This window comes from Melanostigma gelatinosum, assembly GCF_949748355.1.
Source record: "Melanostigma gelatinosum genome assembly, chromosome: 6".
Taxonomy (NCBI): domain Eukaryota; kingdom Metazoa; phylum Chordata; class Actinopteri; order Perciformes; family Zoarcidae; genus Melanostigma; species Melanostigma gelatinosum.
Window position 1 is genome coordinate 13,763,119 of NC_136639.1, and position 12,587 is coordinate 13,775,705.

At 43.3% G+C, this 12,587-nt stretch overlaps 1 protein-coding gene across 1 annotated transcript in view; it reads left to right on the forward strand.

Annotated features, from left to right (window-relative positions):
* The window catches only part of arb2a (ARB2 cotranscriptional regulator A), a 148,354-nt gene that overhangs the window by 75,722 nt on the left and 60,045 nt on the right, over positions 1–12,587 (forward strand). The window lies entirely within an intron of this gene.

Consider the following 12,587-nt stretch of genomic DNA (forward strand, 5'->3'; position numbering starts at 1 on the left):
CAGATCTCCCAGCCTTAAGAGAGACAGAGGATAGGTGGAAAGATGGTGGGAGGGAAGTGGATTTGAAGAAATGAATGGTGCACAGGGGAGGGTGAAAGTAAAAGTTCGGCCAGCCTCTTGTAACCGCACCCTTCAGCTAAACGGGTGTAACAGTGTGTCTTTAGTGGGTTACATGAAGGCTGAGGTCCATTCTTTATTTTTTTGGTCTTTGGTTTACTGCGATATCCTTGTGGGACTCTGCATCACATATTGATCATCACTTTCTCGTCTGTTGGTGTTTTAACGACAAGAGTTACATATTAACAAGAGAGCTTCAGGGTGTAGGTCGCTAATACCATCATGGCAAGTTATTTACCAGGTCGGAGTAGCATTTAGGAGTCATGGTTAATGGTGGGGAGGTTTGTTTATTCCCTGGAACTCTGCTACTTGCTGTTTGACTTATCATCTAATCTTAGTCTAATGTGTATACTACTAGTGACATACCGTATACAGCAACAAAAACATGCACCGTGTAGTTAATGTCGAACAAAAAGGATAAAACCTCACCATGGCTTCGAGCTCTTTCGTGCCGTTTAATTTACAACAATGTTTTGATCTTAAAATCCTTATACAGTAACTTAAAAGGTGCTCCATAAGAAATACAGAGCATATCTACTGCCTCCACACGGCTCTCAACATGGCGAAGACTGAGCCGGCGGCTCTCAGCTAACAATACCTGATTAGTCATCGTATTTTAAACTATAGTAATCCAACCGATAAATCACCTTTAAAACATCTTTGCACACTTCCTCATATGAATTCCAGCATGCCGTAGCTCTCTGCAGCTTGATAATGGGAAGCAAAAGAAAACCTAAAAGTCTAGTTCAGTTGTATTTGCGGCTTTTGAAATTTCAAGAAATGCGTGTATGTAGCTATCTTGGCTCAGTGCCAGGCTTGTTGCAGACATACTGTGCTAGCCGCATTTAAAATAGGAAGGACTTCACTGTCTTAAGCTTAGGAAAGGGGAGGTGGCACTGTGAGGATACGGCTAGTGGGGGATTAAAGGTGGGCACTTGTCCCACTGGTGTTTTCAGGAATATTTTCTTTTCTTTCTCTTTCACCTCCTCTTTTTTTTGTTTCATATTTTGTCATTTTAATTTGGCTGCTAAATATTCATGCAGTGTTTTGTCCGTGACAGCCTCACAATCTCCTGGGCTTTCTGGCTGTGTGACGAAGACTAGCCATTCCCTCTATTTGTCTCTTTCCGTCTCTCTGTGTTTCCTTCAGTCAGACTCCCTCTCTGCGTAAAGGACTCAACCAGGTTTTTAACTGCATTCTTTTATGTGATGTCCTTGTCATGTGAAAACCGTCTTTAAATTACTCATGTACAGTATGTGCATATATAAATACATAGCATATAGCAGATGCAGTATGGAGAAGGTAACATCAAAACAGAGACTTGAAACGTCATTGTGTTCACTTAAGTGACAGGGTTTTCGAGTATGCCATTGTCAGGTTTCCCTTGAGGCCATCCCAGCTTCAGTTGTCTATTAGTGTCGAAACTCCTTCACCTCTTTACAAACTGACACAAACACATATACACATTCATATTCTTTATTAGCCACCCTCGGTTACCCACCCGTACCTACCGTGCCAACTTGTCCAAGCCAATCATGCTGGTTTTGAAGAGAGTATTTTGTGTTATTATAATTTATTATTCTGTTTCGGTGCATTGTTCATGTTAAGTATTATACTCCAGGCTATTTGGCTTTTTATCCATATACATTCAGACTACTTGCATTTTACAGGAATACCATATAAAGATACATTTCTTACTTTTTATTGCTGTTTTTCTGCACTCCCTCACACACTCATGCACATACATGTGCTCACCGTCTACTTAATTGAGGAGAAAGTGGTCCAGCGGGACGTGGTGGGAGGTGTGTGCGCATGAGCCGGCGAGTCGAGAGTGGAGCCTTGCGGGGTGAACCGTTTGACACGCGAGAAGACCCAGAGAAAACAAGCTGTGTGTGGGTTAATTACTGCTCCGCTTTGCAGTTAATAAATACATTTCTGATCAAGCACATCAAAAAGGCACAGCATTCATTTCTCCTGCTCGCTCCCCATGCTCCGAAGCATGTTAGCCCCTGTTTGGAGCGCTCGAGTGTTTCATTGCAATTTGATTTCTTTTAAAACACTTCACAGTGTGTACTGACTAATTATAGATTGTGATGAGGAGGGGTTGTCTAACCAGCACTAACCTTCCGAGCAAAAAAGGAGCGCTCTTATTGGGTAGGACAGGGCAGCATTATATAAGGTCTTATGTAAGAATGCATCTGTTTCCGAGTGCACAAATGTGTGGGTGCCAACCAGACAACAAGCCAGCCGCCACAACAGCCCCTCAAGAACATGATTACAGATTTTAAGTGTCCTATATGAACACGCCACATATATACAGTACATGCTTGCAGGATACCTTCCTTACACTTTCTGTCCCGAGCCATCTGTTTCAATCTATAATGAATATACCTTAGTTCTCTCTCTGCTGTCCTTGGATGCATGTGTGTGCAAGTGTGTGTGTGTTTTGGAGTTGGATGTGGGAAGAGATGCTTGAGGTAAGATCGGAAGATATGAAGGATTTCTTCACTCCTTGTGGACTTCATCGCCATACCAGTGTGTGGAGGATGAGAAAGATGAAACACTGCCGGGTGAATCAGTCTAAGTCGGAGAAGTTAGTTTTACATAGCTCGGAGTTTAAAAAGTGATTGCATTTTCCTGATATGGCATCCTCACACTAAATGAGAGGTTTTTAAGTGGTATAGCAAGATGCAAAAAAAATATAATCAGACTCTCAAGTTGAATTAAAAGAAAGAAAAAGTAGTTACTCTTGTATTTTCTGTCTCTTTTAAGATTTCCTATTCATTTACCACAAGGCAGTTTTCCAAACAATCTCTTTCCCATTTATCTGTGCAATGCAACTGTTTTTTTATTTTGTATTACTTTGTTCGCATAGTCGTCCTTAACTTTCTCACTTCAATCTGTGTTACTATATGTACTACACCCTTTCACCACACTATTTGCCATTCCAAAATCCACTCTGCTTTATGTCCTGTACTGTGTCCTCATTGTCTTCGTCCTCCTTAATTCCTTCTCTCCCAGTCGTGGTGACCGTCTGGGCAGCTGTGGTGCCAACTATGCCCTCTGTGCAGGACTCTGGGTCTGGCAGTGGTCTGTACAGCTTCATGACTGGCATGGTAACAGCCCACTGAACACATGGCGCGGTGCAAACACTTCGGTTCCTAGTCCTCAGCCTTTTTGCAGAATGCCTCTGGAAAATAAAAAAAAATGCACATATATCAATATTACAATTCATTATATAAAGTGTTGTTATTGTACCTTATTCTTATTTTTACTGATACTACTTTAAAGGTTCTCTATAGGACATTCAGTACATAAATATAGCAGCACACAACTATGTATTTACATATTCTAAATGTAAAGATATAGTGGCGTCATGCTACCTGAGCAGAGAATGAAGATGCTCTTCCTGTGTGTGTGTGTGTGTGTGTGTGTGTGTTTCATTCTGAGCTTCTAAGTGCTTTGTTTGTACAGCCATTCCGGGCGCTCGTGGGTCAGCTGTCGCCATGTTGAGAGCCGTGGAGAGACACTGGATATGCTCTGAATTTTAAATGTAGCACCTTTAAGTGTCTATACCTGGTGTATTTTGACACATCTTTCTTTCTAAATTAATATTTTAAAATGTCATGTAATGTTTATTGTCAACTTCCATGGTTTTAAAGGAATATACTTATTCACATTCTCTCACTGTAATTTAGTTTTCATATTTCTGTGTTTAATCCGTCGAAATAGAAAACTAGACATTGTGGTTTCATGTGCTTAAGGTGATTCAAGTTAACTTCTGCATCGGAGGTATTTATATGATCAACTGCAGGGAGAAGGGACAAGCAGCCTCTTAGGAGTCATATCCTCATTGCACAGTTGCTGTCGTATACAATTCCCTCAGTCTTAACAAAGCCCAGCTGATTCTTGGATGGATTGGTGGCTAGCCTGCCAACAAACGCAACACAAAATGTAAAAAAGACACGTTAGAAGTTGTTGGAAGTTGTCTCTTTTGTTGGAAGTTAGCTTTTCCACCCTGCCTCCAGTGTTTGAGCTTTCCTAGACTAAACCGGTCCCGGACCAATCTCTACTGAATGCACAGACATACAATTGATATGATCTTTTGATGGATTCTAACTCCCAGTCACACCGCAAACAAGATGATTTCCCTAAAATGTATTTCTTTAAACTGTGTCAAACTAAGTTCCACTTTGTATCTATCTGAAATACTCTTCAAGGACCAGTGCAACCTTCACCTGAGTTCATCACCACACAAGCAATTTGTTGACAAAATCATCCCAGCTGTGAAGCCGTCCACACACAGGCTCTGCAAATCCCCTCGTCTCATGTTGTATGCACGTCTCGGCCGCCTCCGAAACCTCCGAGTGCTAGCCTGTCTATTGCTTCTGGAGGGGATGAAGAGAAGGTTTGTTATTTTCTCAAGGTTCTCCATAGCTGGCGGGCTTGCAAGCGGTGCAGTAGTAGTGCAGTTTCCTGTGTGTATGTCTGTCTCTGTGTGCATGTGTGTGTATGTCTATGCCTGCAAGTGGGTTCACACATATTCTATGGGTCTAGTGTATGTGTGTGTGTGTGTGTGTGTGTGTGCGCACATATGGATATGTGCACGGCTGTGTGTGTGTCAGCCCTAGCCTGGAGAAGCTTGTATCGTCCTGAGCAGAACAGCTTGGTGGAGAGCAGCTATCAGAGCCACGATAAAGGGAGGAGAGGAGGAGAGGGTGAGAGGCGGTGATAAATGGCTGGGGCACACTAGCAGAAATTAGTGGAGCCGTATGCAAAGCTGTGGCGGTTTGTTTGATGTGAAACAAAAGGACCACCATGACAAAAGTGCCTGCCAGCCTGCACAGCAGGACCGCAGCCCTCAGGACATACACCATCGCCACTGAGAAAGTGTGTGTGTGCATTTGCACGTGTGTTGGTACGCACTTGCGTGTGTGTATGTGGTAATGCATGCATATCATGCATGGTGCTGTTTTCCAGTCCTGTCTATATTATGTGTATTATCCCTCTCTGTGCTCTGCTCGTAATGGCAGACAATGACTAGCCCTTTGTACACCATGATAAGACACGGTTTCTTCCTCGGTACAGCTTCAGTATATTTGCTCTATTAAGCAGCTGACATATAGACGTCTAGTTTCTTTGTGAATGAATAGGCATCTTAGAGAGCGGCTCTCCTCTTAACATAGGGATGTAAATTGAACTGTTTAAATGTCACCGCTAGCAAACTGATTTGATTTCAATTGATTGGCTTGTTTCTGGAGGAAAAAAAGACCTCCCTTGCCAAACCTTTGCTGCGCTGGCTGCCACAGATAGACCAAGGTCTTTCTTTACACCTCAACAACACATTGTAGGGCTTCTGAATTCTTCTATCTGCTGTGATTATGTACAAATGGCCTTCATTTGCCATCCATTTCAAAGCTGTAGTGCTGCATTGTGACTAGAGGCAGATGACGCAGACCAAATTACAGCGGGTTTGCTGTCTGAAAAGGATACTCACACAATAGGCTTTGTGAAGTATTCCCTTCAATACGTCGCCATTATTCTCACCTTTGTTGGTGTTTCTCTCTGTTTCAGGAGCATCTTTGGTTTCTAGATTACATTTGTGGTGTTGGTGAGGAGCAGGGGGTTGGTAATACTTTACGCACCTCTTGTCTCTCTTGTGCTGTTCCTTTAATATCAAGGGGAATTGATTTTGTGTGAGATTCCAATTTTGTTGTTTGTTGTTTGTTTGCTGCATTTTTTGATGTCCGTCATTATTAATTCTGTCTTGTTTTTATATTATCTGTAAGACAATCGAGGTCTTAGAACATGAACACAATATTGTTGGTTGATTTGTCATACATTCCTCTTTCAATCATACATAAACTACTTGAATATTTCAGTCCGTTGCTTTGTAAAGTCTCAGTTAAACAAAGGATGCAACACAACATTGTTATAGTTGGCAGGAATCTGTCGTGCTGTTCTGAAATAGTTTCCTATTTGCTGCGAGTATTTTCCTTCCCTCTGATTTTATTCTCATCAACAAACAAAATGGATTTCAAAAGGATTTACAGTATATCTATAATATCAGGGACTCTCTTTTTACAAGAAAAATGCACGTCCTTTTATTTCTCTCCAGTTTGGTACCATACATACCATCACACCCACAACCAGATAACTTTTCTGTGATCACTTTACTTTCTATATTCAGTCAGGGGATTAGGACAGATGCTCCTGCAGGGCTGTTAGACCACAGAACAGGTAGGCTGTCAAGAGAGGTTGTGAGGGAAGTGATTCACCATGTGTTCAGCGTTTTAACCGCTGTTTCCCTGAACTTTGTTTCAGGGGTGCACTTGCAGGTATAGCGAGATAAAACACCAATATGTTACAAAACGTTTTTTTTCTAGTTTTCCTGAACTTTTGTGGGCCAGGTTTAGAAAGGTCATCTGAGACTTAGCCAACAACCAAGGGCAATTCAAGGCATAACTTTAATGTCCCCACTACGTAAAAGTCTTGTTGATATCCTGTATGAGCCTTGTTTTGATCAAACTCTCCTACAGTGTTCTCAACAGCCCGGAGGCAGACATGGAGCTGTTGCTCTTACCTTAGGCTCTGACGCAGGAGCGCTCAATGCACTCACTGGATCCCTTCCATACCCCTTGGTTTACATCGTCAGTTGAAGAATCCCTCTTTGTCTTTGACTGCTTTTACACTATCTCCATCTTTCTCCTTCTCTTTTTGTGTATGATAGTAGTTTGAAAAAAGTCATCAGTCTGTGGATCACAATGGTTACCTTGTACTTAAGTAAGTCACGCACTACTTCTGATTGGTCTGTGATAGCGTTTAAATGATCCCAATTTCAGACTCGGCTTTAGTAAATGTCCGCTGTTGGTTGTGAATAGTTTGTGTTATCCAGTCCTCGGTCTGACTCTCGACAGTTTTAAGCAGGTCGAGCATGATCCCACCAGGTCGTCACGGTTACCCACTCTTCTCTTTCCTCCCTCAAAACACACGGATGTTGCCAGGGTGACGTAATTGAAAAATCATTACACCTCAAACAAGTATTGTTGAGGTGACTATTCATAAGTCTCCTCTCACCTTTTTTGTCTTGCTGTGAAGGACCCATCTGGCCTCAGTGCATCATTGTGCAAACGCTCTTTTTAATCTCCCTCGTCCTGCGCCACCCACCCCATACCCTACCCCTTAAACACGGGGTCTTTCTTGCCACTTGGTGATATAAGAAGCCCAGCTAGTTGAAGTTCATTTGAGTTCAGTTAAATCTTGAGGGATTCATCGTTACATATTTACTGGCTGAGGCTGATCTTGCTGTAAGGTTCTACCCTCACCCCATTGATCTAGTGCGCATGTTCACTCCCGAGGTTACGGGACGTGCTTCCATTTGCATAAGGCCCTGGGCAAGGTTCTTTGCACCATTGATTGGCCTGTCCATGAGCGCCCCGTGCCTTCTCACATTGATCACTTTGTTTTTTCCTGGAGACAGTGCTACTCAGAGTTCAGCTGCAGCTCCCAACACATCAGACCTGCCGGAGGAAGAGAGACTAACAGAGAAAGAGGATGAGAGATCACAAGAGAGGGAGAAGCAGGAGTCAGAGGGTGTAGATGGAAAACTTTAGAGCCGACATCTTAATAATTGTGCATACTTTTCCTTTGATTTCTGACATAGCTGAGAAAGTAAACCACAGTTTTAACCTGTCACCCATGTGACTTTACTCCTTTCTCCTTCTTGTGTTTCCCTGAGCGAGCTGCCTGAGAAGTATCCACTGCTTTTACCACACATACATGCACCGAATCAGATTTACAATGAAACACACAGACGGATATTTGCATTTCCACTCATACCTGAATTGCTCCTAAAATTGAACAGCCCTCCTCCCTTCCTGTGTATCCTCACCCTCTGCTTTAATCCAGGTCTGCATATATCAGAGTGCGTCTTCCCTCAGTGAAGATGCTGTTTTGATTTACTCAGCGTTTCCTTGCTCTCTACCATATTTTTATGCTACGCTAAAGTCACTATTATAAAAAGTTTTCCGTATTGTTCTTTTGTCAAGTTTACGACAGACGGACTCCTGTTCTTTATGCATCTGCTTTAGTGTACTTGTACGCTTCCACATGATATGCACAATAGTTGATGTAGTTGCGTTTTATGAAGGTTGAGGAGCTACAACATTAAAGTAGGAAAACTGACCCTTTACTTCTTAAAGAATTTAAACCAAAACCAAATTCACTAAAAAATTTGGTCTAAAGTCTTCACTCATCACTGATCATTACATGAACGCTTATGTGTTTGCGGTTAGATTTTTTGCATGTGCCATTGCGTGTTTATCCAGCATGGCGTCAGTGGCGGCACAAGGCTCAGACTCCCATGATGCACCTCCTCTCTTTGTTCTGCTGTGTGAGAGCAGTGCGCGGCTTTGTCTGCCTCTCGTTGCTTTCGGCTCGTTGCCTCCGAGGCAAGGTCTCGCTCTCTTCCCTCTCCTCTGCCTCACACGTCTCTCGCTCTTTCATTCACTCTTTAATACCCATTGGGCACTGCTGTCCACTTGTTTCGCTCCTCTCTCCGTCGTTCGCTGTCTTGTACCTTCCTTCTTAATTTGCAAAACAAAAAGCTCCTTCTCTCGCTCATTTTATTCTTTGCCACTTGCCCTTGCTTTTAAAAACGCCAAACCACTCCCTGCTACCGTTCTTTTTATTGTGTGTCTCTTGCACTCCTCTGAGCTTCTTTGGTCATCCTCCTACTCTCTCTTACCGTTTATCTGTAAACTTGCCTCTTCTCGTTTTCTTCCTTTTATCTCGTGCCCCGGTGTATGTGGTCTTACGCCTCTTCTTTGCGCTTCCTCTTTGCTTCCGATTCACTCACTTTCATTTTCCCTTCCCTCTCTTAACCTCAACTTCACATCGGCCTTGCTTCTTCATTCTCTGCCGTCTCACTCCGATCCTTCACTTGAGACTGACATCTGTCTCACAGTGTTTTTTTTTATATTTTGCCATTTTTGACAAACATCTCTGTCCAAGATCTCTGTCTCTGTCTGAGTGTTGTTTACTTATTTTGTGTAAAACCTCTTCATGGTTATCTTAATCTGAAGGTTTTATTTAATATAACCTCAAATGTGGAATTATCTGTCTGTGTTTTATTTAGTTTTTTCACCTGAAAATTCCAGATGCTCTCAATTCTTTAAAAATGTGTCCTCATTTGTTTCCTTTTCCAAGTAGATCTCACATTTAGTCACTGTTTCCTCTTTGTCCTTTTGCTCTAACTTGCCTTCATTCTTGCCAATCTCACACACTCGCTGTTCCCACTGCATTCACCTGCTGTCTGGGTGTGTCAGCTGGTTACGACCTAGGTCACCTTCACCAGAGAGGGAATACGAGCGGTTGATGTGAGCTTTGAATGTGCTGAAGATGACATGTTGACAGCTCAAATGAATCGCTTGTCACATGTCATTTTTTCCCTTCCCCCTCGCTAATTCGTCCATAAGAATGCATACAATATACAAGAGGAATCTTGAGGACATACGGGGTAGCAAATTGTCACATGGGCATCACTTGAATTCAACACATTCAATTCAGTTTGCTTTTCTATGTTTTTTGTTTTGTTTTTTTGTCTCTTCCCCCAAGCTTGTGAATGGTCTCATTCTGCAGCGAATGTAGGAAGAATAAGTCTTAGGAATTGAAAGGAAAGTGTCGTTTCTGAAAATCTGCGAGGAGCAGCTAGGCGGATCCTGGTGCAAATGTCAGTGAACTCAGTGACTCCAGGGTTGACGTTTAAATCCTTTCTCCCGTCTGTTTGTGTTCATCTTCTCTCTCCTTCGCTTTTTCCTTCAAACTCTACATCTCCATCCACACCCACCTCCTTCACTCTCTGCTCTCTGCCTTTCACATGCTTTTAAATTTCATTGAATGCTGTGTTGGTATTCTGTGGTGTTTTCGCCTTGCCCCCTTCAAACCCTCAGCACCAGGGTCACAGCATTCTTTTGGTGTTAGTAAAGACACTTTCAGTGTCAGTGCATCATCTGCAGACATATCTCAAGTGTTTAAACGGAAAACAGAACGATGGCATTGGTGGCAAAGGAAAAACAGGCAATTCCACAGTTTCACTGACTTCATTTTTTCTGCACTTTAAGCTTGAAACACCCTATATTGGCTATTCAGCTGATCTATACCCAACTATATAGCCTCAGAGACTTATAGAAAGCTGAGTTTGAATCCTTTATGGCAATTTATTCCATCGATGTGTTTTAGTTATGTACCTGCGGTAAAACATATTTAATTTTTTAAGCCTGGAAAGCTGACAGTGAAAAGAGATGAACTGTTTTATGTGCCATTTTAAGGCTTTATGTGCTGTGAAATACGATGGGGGTTATGAAAGAGCAAAAGGAAGGGAGAGAGAGGAAGGGAGAAAGAGAGCGAGCGAGAGACTCCTGGTGTGGAGCAGCCTTTGATGTCTTAGAGCTGAATGTGGAACTCACTGAAGGGTAGGCCTTGTTTCATGGTGGGAATATGAAGCTGGATGTGCTGTCCGAGTAAAAGAAAGAAGAAAAAACATTTGCACAGATTATTATTTTTTTAATGCACACGTTTTTATCTTTTAAGCATAAGTGTGCATTTTGCTCCAAAGGCTTTTTTGTTGTCCAAGTAAGATAGGGTTTCATCTCCTCCCGTCATGTCACTCATTAGTTTGTGGTTCATGTTCAGATCAGTTACCAGGCCACATTGGGTGGCTCAGTAATTCACAGTCAGCATGTGTGTGTGTATGTGTGTCTGATATATATTCTGCTTTCCTATTAGATGGCTTCACACCCGACGATTCCTCTGGACTTCTCTGACATCGGCTTTCATGCATGGCCTGCCTGCCTCTCTCCCTTTCCTTCTCCCCCTCTCACTTTCTCGCTCTCTCGGCCTCGAACATTAAAAACATCTTGGACGTGGCAAGACATCTTTTAACCCCCTCCGCCACCAAGCAGCTATTATGTACAATACACCCCCCCACCCCCCCATACTCACTCCCTAACTTTCAATCCCTTTCTCCCTCCATCCCTCTCCTGCCTTCCCCCAGCGTCTTGCTCCCTTCACCTTACTCACCCACTCCCAACCCTGGGCCTTCCACATGCAATACCACTTCTCTCATGATTTCTGCTGCTCCCCCCCCCCCTCTCTTCTTCCTGTATCTGTTTTTCTGGCTTTGGTTGAGGTGATGGTTGGTTGATTTGGTCTGATTTCTCTTTGATGATAACACTAGGGGGCACTGCCTGTCCTTTGTTACCCTTCTCTTTCCCTTAGCAGGCGTTGATGTATGTGTATTTTTGTGTGCATGTGTTGTGCCTGTGTGCATGTGGTCCTGTTTGTGTTTGTATTTTGTTAAAAAGCAGTCCCTTGTCCATAATGGATGACACAGATCTGCATTCAGACAGACAGGAAGGCAGCAGGTCCCTGGTGGTCACAAGGGCTAGTGCTTTGCACCCGTCTGCACCCCCCCCCTGTCCCCACTCCCACCCCCTGTTTCTGTTTGGTGAACCCTGGGGTGTAAGTTAATGAAAAGGTCTTGGACCACCGAGAGGAACGACAGTCATCTCCCAGACACCTCTGCTCACCTCCGGCCCTCTGAGACCCTTTCTCCATGACAGGCCCCCCTCTCCACTCCTCTCTCCCCACGTCGGCCCTCCTTCCCCTGGGTCACAACACGTCGTCTGGCAGTTCGGAGGCCGCCAAACGCAGCTCACCCAGCGTGGCATTAGACAAAGGTAGATAAACTAAAAGAGAGTGTGGGGCTTTTCTTGAGTGGAGGAAAATGTATGCGTGTGAGGAAGAAGAGAATGGATGGGAGCAACTGCTACTACTACTGGATGTAGATAGGGGACAGCGGTTGCATTCGGGTCGGGTCGAGGAACTGTCGGCAACCAAAATATAGATCAGCTCTAGACGCCAGAGTGGAAAGGATGAGACGTGAGAGGACGCAGACCTTTGTTTCTACTCGGCTGGTCAAGTGCTTGTTGTGACCCTCCACTTCATGTGGTCACATGAGCGGTACTCCAGTTGTTTTCTGTGCATCTTTTCTATACACACAATCCATACTATACGGTTCGTGATCATGGTCACTTCTCTCTTGTGTCCTTAAGTCCACTGATGAATGTGATTGTTTTTGAGGGAAATTCTGAATTATTGATTTGTTTGGGGATTTTTTTCTTCTTTTTGTGGTAGGCAGACAGCTGATGAGGGGTGTTTTGATAGTGCTAATTGGCAGCTCCCGTCCATGCAGTGTGTGGTTGGTGGTGGGTTGGGGCTGGGCGAAGTGAAGCGCTGCTATTGTTTAGAGGTGTCAAACCCAACACAGAACAAAGAGGACGGGAGAAATGTGCTGTGCTCGCCTATCAGTGTGCTGAAAGCAGCTTACGTACACACACACACACATACATACACACACACGCACACGTATAAATAAATACAAAAAAATATATATATATATAATATGTATA